The sequence below is a fragment of the Tupaia chinensis genome, unplaced genomic scaffold (genome assembly GCF_000334495.1).
Source record: "Tupaia chinensis unplaced genomic scaffold, TupChi_1.0 Scaffold000088_1, whole genome shotgun sequence".
NCBI lineage: Eukaryota > Metazoa > Chordata > Mammalia > Scandentia > Tupaiidae > Tupaia > Tupaia belangeri.
Window position 1 is genome coordinate 5,304,220 of NW_006159550.1, and position 8,147 is coordinate 5,312,366.

Genomic DNA, 8,147 nt, shown 5'->3' on the forward strand with positions numbered 1-8,147 from the left:
AGTTATTCAGTGAAATGTCTTATCCTAGTTCCTCTGTGCTCAATTTGCCTCTTGAAACAAACCAGTGTAGTTGATTTTTTTTGGGGGGGTGGGGGGGAGGAATATTCTCCCAAAGTCATTTCAAGTGCTGTTGATATTATATTGTGCAAGTAAAACATTGTCCTGTAAGAAGAAGAATTCAACATTATAAATTAGACTAATACTCCTTGTAGACACTTATGAGCCCAACCCCTGGATGGTATCTCCTTGTTTCTGTGATTTACACATATGCACATTGTTGTTTTTACATTCAACATTAACGTCTTTCCATATCTGTATGTAAATCAGCCTCCTACTTTTAACAAACTTAATGGTAGTCCACACAATATATATAGAGAGAGATATAAAGATACACGTGTCTGTGTGCATGTGTGCGTATCATCATTCCCCTGCCTTAAGACATGTACTTGGTTTATTATTATTAGAGATAATGCTAACAGAAAGCTGTGTAGATGCGTTTTATACTTAGGTATTCTCTAGGGGAGAGATACCTATAAACAAATATACTGGATCACTGAGTGTATACACATTTTAATTTTAGTAGAATCTGCCAATTTGCTTCCCTAAGTAGTTGTTATAACCTATATTCTTACCTCTAGTATTTGAACAATCTTTTCACGTGCCCAACTTGGTAAAATACCATTTTTAAAATGACTCTCAATTGGTAAGTGTGAAAAATGTTTAAAAGATAGCATATATAAGATAAAGAACAGTAATCCTAAGTATACATCTTGATGGGAAAGTGAACAAGCTTGTGTAACTGCCTCCCAGATATTTGAAGGAGAGGAAGGGGAACTTCAAAAAGTTCATAGATAGTACACTGTGCCAAACATTATGGAGACTCCTCAAAATCTATAAATAAAATTACCATATGGCCCATTAATTCTTCTCCTTGGAATTTACCCAAAGAGCAGGAAAACACTCAGTCAAAAGACACTTGCACAGCCATGTTTATTGTAGCATTATTCATAACTGCTAAGATATGGAATCAACCTAAGTGCCTGACAACAATTGACTGGATTGAGGAAATGCGGCACATATAAACTATGGAACATGACTCACCATAAAAAACTGCAAGACTCATTTGGTTCAACGTGGATGGATATGGAAGATAACCATCTAAGTGCTGAAATTGACCAAACTGTTAAAGACAAACATTGTATATCCCTGCTCAAAATATACTGAATGCTTCCACTCTGGCAAGAATTGAAAGATTTGAAGATACAATAGTAGGGAAGGCAAGAGTCTGTATGAAAGGTGGGAAGATAGGGAGCAGGGTGAGTGGGAGAGGCTTGGGAGAAAAGCATTTAACAGATAAAAGAATGTAAGGTTCTTTATTGAGAATGATGCTTATGGTAATAACCTTGACTATCATATACCCATATGCAAGCTTTGAAAATCAAATCGTATGCCATAAAGATGTATAGCAATTAAATAGAAATACAAAAATTATAAAAATTAAATTAAAAGAATTAAATAAGTTTCATAAATATTTGCTAAGTACTCCCTATCTATCTGTAGAAGTCAAAGATAGTAACTATTTAGTGTTGTTTATTCTAGACTATCCAGCTATCACTGAGCTCAGTGTAGGGGGTTAAAAAATAAATAAATGCCCATTTCTGCCTTCTACAACCTCAGGACTTTTGTGGGGAGAAAACCATTATCATTGCAGTGCAGACAAGTGAGCATTGATTAAAGACATGTGGAGAATCCCCAAATGGAAGTGCTTGGATTGATAAGACTTTTTTTTTTTTTTTGAGAGAGAGAGATTATTTCCATAGTGTGTGTGCACTTGCTGGAGAGATAGAGACAGAAAGTAAGAAATTACCCCAAGGGGAATGGCCACACCACAATCCCTTTTCCTTTATTTTCCTCTTGGGATTTTGGGCACACATGCACATGTGTGCTATATAACCTTAATAAAACATTCCAGTTCACTAAAAAAAAAAAAAAATTAGAAGAAGGAGAAGAAGAAGGAGGAGGAGGAGGGAAGAGAAAAAAAAAAACTGGAAGAAATTTAGAATTGAGGGGGGCAAAATAAACTACATCTCTATGAGGCTATCTAATATGATACCTAAGGTATCACTTCTAGCTGCTTTGGAGTCTTTTAGATACAACTGTTTACTTCTTAAAGTTAATCTGTGATTATGGTTATTATCGAAGGAAAGTTGGTCTGATACCAAAAAGTCAACTAAAGCCCAGAATGGATGAGTATGTTGATGGGCATGAATAATGTTTTAGTGCCCTACCCTACAAGTGCTGTGCCCTACAAGAAATGCTTTTGGAGAGGTGTTGATCTCTGCAGAAACATTGAAAAATTAAGCAGAAACTATCAGAATGAACTTCCTTAGAAATCTGAGAAAAAGCCAAGACAAAGTTTATAAAATGGTGAAAGTTTATAGACATTTTTAGTTGCTCTTAATCAATCTCCACCCAGGTTCTGTATGGATCTTAGTACAACATCTTTTGTTATTATTATAGAATAATAATATGGTCTCTGGACTGGGAAAGAGCAGAACAGACTTTATTCTCAAAGAATTGTATAATCAGTTCTAATCTGTCATGGGGCTACTTGCAGACTTGTGAAAGCCTTTTTTTTTGTTTTCCTTTATTTGGAACAGAATGAGAACAGAAAAGTAGTGAACATTTCTCAAAAGCATTGTGAGACACGTAAATAATCCACAATCACCTGGGGAAAGGGTTATGACTGAGGTGCACAATACAGAATTTCTTCCTATGATTTTCTTTTTTCTTTTCTTTCTTATTTATTATTATATATTATATAATATATTATATAATATATATTATGTTATTAATTATTACATAATATATGGTATATTATAATATATTATTATATTATTATTTATTATTATTATTTTGTGGTAGGTGAGGGGGTTCAGGAACTAGGAAGGTCTGTCGGGTCACTACTGACCACAGAGATAACAGAACAGAGAACACATAGACCAAATGTCTTGGAAAAGTCACTAAACAAATGCATAAGGATAGTCCTCAAGAAACAATAGAAGCAAACCCTGGGAATAGAAATGAACCTGATTTTCAGAATTACTGTATTATAGAATTTTAAATAGCCAATATTCAGTAGCAATGACAAAACTCACGAGGCAAATAGAGAAACAAAAATGACTTAATAATAGCAAAAGAAAGGAAATGGACAGAGATTTTCCCTAAGGCAGGCCAGACTTTAAGTTACTAGAGAAAAACCTACATCAACTGCCTTAAATATGCTTAAAAATTCAAAGAAAACATGGACAAAAAAAACCTGAAAGAATGATGTATGAAAAGAGACCATCAATAAAGAGAAATTATAAAAATGAACCAATAGAAAATAGTTGGCTTAAAAGTACAAAAACAGTAATGGAAGATTATTTGTTGATGATAGCAAGTATGGTAATAATCTTGATTGAGCCAATATACAGTGTATTATGGATGAAAAATCTCCTTTTGTATACTGTAATATGTACAGTGAAAGAACATAAAATAAATAAAAAATAAAGTAACAGTACAATAATTAAAAAGGGAAATATTCACTACAGGGTTTTAACAGAAGATTTTTCCAAATTAAAGGAAAGATTGGTGAACTTCAAGATTGGAAAATTTCTTTCTTCAGTGTCACAAGCAGAAAGAAATAGGAAAGACAAATGAGTGAAGCAGGACCAGCAGGTGGCATAGCGGTTGAGACAGTGGACTTCCACATGGCTGACTATGATTCAAGCCCCAGACCCAGTGGCTTGAAACTCACACTGGCACACTGTGCATGTCTGCCCAAAATCCTGAGAGGAAAATGGAGAAGAAGGGATGGGGGCAGGGCCATCCCCTTGAGGTATGATTTCTCCCTTTCTGTCTCTCTGTCTCTTGCTGTCTCTCTGATGGGTACATGCACCCTATAGCAAAAACCTCTCAAAAACTGTTTTTGTGAAGCATAATGTTTTGTGATGAGAGACATCAACAACGGCAAAGACACCATTCAAAACAAAATTACCTATATTCCTTATGAACAAATATTCAGAATACTCAACAATGACCAGCAATTTGAAGCCAAGAGCATATTAAAGGATTATACAGTATGACCAGATGAGATTTATCCCGGTAATGCACAGGTGTTTCAACATAAGAAAATCAGTCAATTGAATCATAATAACAGAATGAAAGAAACAATCAACATGATTATTTTAGTTGACGCAGGAAAATATTTTTACAACACTCTTTTTTTTTTTTTTGAAGAGATTTTCGCTATAGGGCGTGTGCGCTTGCCAGACAGAGAGAGACATTAGAGACAGAAAGCGAGAAATCACCCCCCCAGGGGGGATGGTCACGCCACAATCCCTTCTCCTCCATTCTCCTCTCGGGATCTTCCTCTCCCCCATTCTCCTCTCGGGATCTTGGGCACACATGCACACACCACTGGGTTTGGGACACAAACCGCGGTCGACTACCTAGGAGTCCAGCGACATAGCCATTACACTAACTGCTGGTTCCCTTTACAACACTCTTGATAAAAATACTCAGAAATCTTTTATCAAGAATGTTGATGAAGAACATTCTTTGTTCAAATAAACTGTTTAACTTATCAAAAGTTTTTATTTTAGTACTATCTACAGACTCAGTGATATCTCTATCAAAATTTCAATAGCATTTTTTTTTTTTTTTGTGGGGCAGTTGCTATAGGGTGCATGTGCTTACCAAAAAGACAGACAGAAACAGAGAGACAGAAAGCAAGAAATCACACACACACACCCCTGGGGGGTGGCCATTCCGCAATCCCTTCTTCTCTAGTCTCCTCTCAGGATCTTGGGCACACATGCACACACACCCAGCATGAGTTTTAGCCACTGGGTCCGAGATTCAAACTGCAGTTGGCTACATGGGAATCCAGCGACATAGCCATTATGCCAACTGCTGATCCCTCCATAGTCTTTTTACAAAAAAGGAAAAACTGATTCTTAATATGGAATTGAAAAATCCAATAGTCAAAACAAGTTTGAAAAAGAATGAAGTTGGAAAATTCGTACTTTCTGTTTTAAAACTTACAAGGCTATTACAATAAAGAAAGTGTAGTACTGGTATAAAGAGACATAGACTAATGAAATAGGAACTGAGACTCCAGAAATAAGCCAACACAACTATGTTCAATTGGTTTTCAACAAGGACAGCAAATGGGAAAACACATAGTCTCTTTAACTAATGATGCTGTGATAACTACATATATAAGCAAAGGCAGGAAATTAGATCCCTATCTCACTCTATATACAAAAATTAGCTCAAAATATGTAGCCTAAATGTAAGCGTTAAAACCATAAAAATCTTAGAACAAAACATAGGGATAAATTTTCATTTCCCAAATTTGGTAGTAGATTGTTAAATATTACAAAAAAAAAATCACACACATCAAAGTAGCTAAATTGGACTTACCAAATTAAACATTTTTGTGCATCTAAGAATGTATAGAAAGTGAAAAAATAATCTACATAATGGGAGAAAATATCCACAAATCATGTATCTGATAAAAGTCAAGTATCCAGAATATGTAGAGATCTCTTGCAACTCAACAACAACAACAAAATAATTAAAAAAAAATGAAATGAACTTAAATAGTTATTCAAAGAAGATATACAAATATCCAACATCATAAAAAGATGCTCAAATTCATTAGTCATCAGGGAAATGAAAACTAAAATTACAGTGACATATCATTTCACACAATATGGTCTATAGCACCATTCACAATAGTAAAAAGGTAAAAAAAATGAATAATCATAAACAGATGTATGGACAAACAAAATGTGGTATGAATATGCAAATGGAACATTATTCAGTCATAAAAAGGAATGACATACTGAAACATGTATACAGTATGAATGAACCTTGAAAACATTATGTGAAGTGAAAGAAGCTAGATACAAAAAGTCGCACACATCGTATGATACGACTTATATGAAATATCCAGAATAGGAAAATCCATAAATATGGCTGGCCCTGTGTCCTAGCAGTTAAAGACACCAGATCTCACATGGCTGACCACATTGCATGCATGCCACAATCCTGACAGGATGGGGAAATGGTGGAGAAGGGACTGCAGAATGATCATGTCCCCTTGGATAGTGTTTCTCTCTCTCTCTCTCTCTTTCTCTCTCTTTGGTGAGTGCTCGTGCCCACTGGCAATTGTTTAAAAAGAGGGAGATGAGTTGGCGCTTATCAGATACCAAGGATGGTGAGAGGATCAGAAAGAGTACTTAAGAGAAAAGAATTTTCCTTTGAGGAGATGAAAATATTTTGGAACAGCATAGAAGGGGTAGTTGCACAACATTTGAAATGGACTAAATAAACACTACTGAATTGTTTACTTCAAAATGGTTAATTCTATGTTCTGTAATTTTCAGCTCAATTTAAAAATATTTGATGATCCACCCATCACCAAAAGAAAAATGTTTAAAAGAGGTTTCTTCTCCATAAATATACATGGAGTTGTGATAGTGGGGGGCCTATAGCAATCCTAAATATGAAAGAACTATCTAAATTACCTGAAATATATTTGCAATGTTCTACTTTAGCTATGTCAATAAAAACATTGAAATTCCTACAGGAAGTTCTACCACTGTGTGTACAACTCATTTACCACTTTTACTCCCATTTTCTATTTTAGATTAGCTATGTTTTTTTTTTTTACTGTTCTACAAGTGGTGCTAGATATCTATTGAATGATGATACAATGTACATATCATTTTATAAAGTTATGTAAATACAATGCTCTCATCTACTCTTTCCTCTGTGCTACCAGTCGTGAATCCATATGAGGTATGATGAAAGCCTGAAGTCTTGCAAGAGATATGTCCATAAGGGAAATCAGTAATACACATACAGTGGGATGGATAGGAAGTGAATATGTAAGCCATTGAAAAGTTAAAATGGAGAATGGATTGACTTTATTTAGGAAAATAATGTGGTAGGGGAAGGCTAATTGGTTAGAGATAGGGAAAGGCTAATTGGTTAGAGAATTTTACCATGAACTTAAATCAATAAAATAGGTGGAAATCAGAATTGGGCCATGACTGAGCAATAAAGTCACTTTTGGACATTTTATGTTTGAGACAGATGTGGTTCAAACTGGATGCATGCAGCTGGAAGTCATCTGTATTATAAATCTGAGGAGTTCATGAGAGACATCATCATGTACATGGGTATAAATGGCATTACTCAGTGAGAGTGTGCAGATTGAGAAGGGGAAAAAACCTTCTAGTGCAGAATCCTGGGGAATACCAGCCTTTAAGGAGTAATGGAAGCAGAAGAGACCAAAAGGAGGCTTAGACATGATAAACTCTTATCCGAGAAGAAGCATAGGGAGAAAAGTCATGGATAACCAGACAAAATAGTGTTTTGAGAATAATAAAAGAGATTTTAAATCAAGTGATAAACAACTATGAGCCAAAATTTTGGTTTATATTTCCCAGAGGGTGTGTACACTCACCCTTACCAGTGAGAGACAGAAGGAGAGAGAAAGAGAGAAAGCACCCCTCCTTGGGTGGTAGTCATGCTGCAATACCTTCTTCATCTCTTCATCCTTTGTGAGATTTTGGGTACATGTGCACATGTGCCTGGTTTGTTTTTTCAAGCCACCAGGTCTGGATCTTGAACTGTGTGTTGACCGTGTGGGATCCCGCTGACTTAACTACAATGCCAATAGATGGCCTTTGAGCCAAATTTAAGAGGACATAATAAAAATCCTGAGTAAGGCAAATATGGGAATATTTATTGAAGAAGATTAACTGTAACTTTAATCTGCAGGGATGTAAGTGATATAAAGCAGGAAGAAAATAAGTGGAAGATGAAGAAGGACTACATTAGGGACCGGCAGTTGGTGTAATGGCTATGTTGCTGGACTCCCATGTAGTCAACCACGGTTCAAGTCCCGGACATGGTGGCTTAAACTCATGCCAGGCACATGTGCATGTGTGCCCAAGATCCCAAGAGGAGAATGGAGGAGAAGGGATTGCAGGGTGGCCATCCCCTTGGGGTGGGGGGGAGTGACTTCTCTCCGTCTCTCTCTGTTTTTCTGGTGAGTGCACGTGCCCTATAGCAAAAAAAAAAAAAAA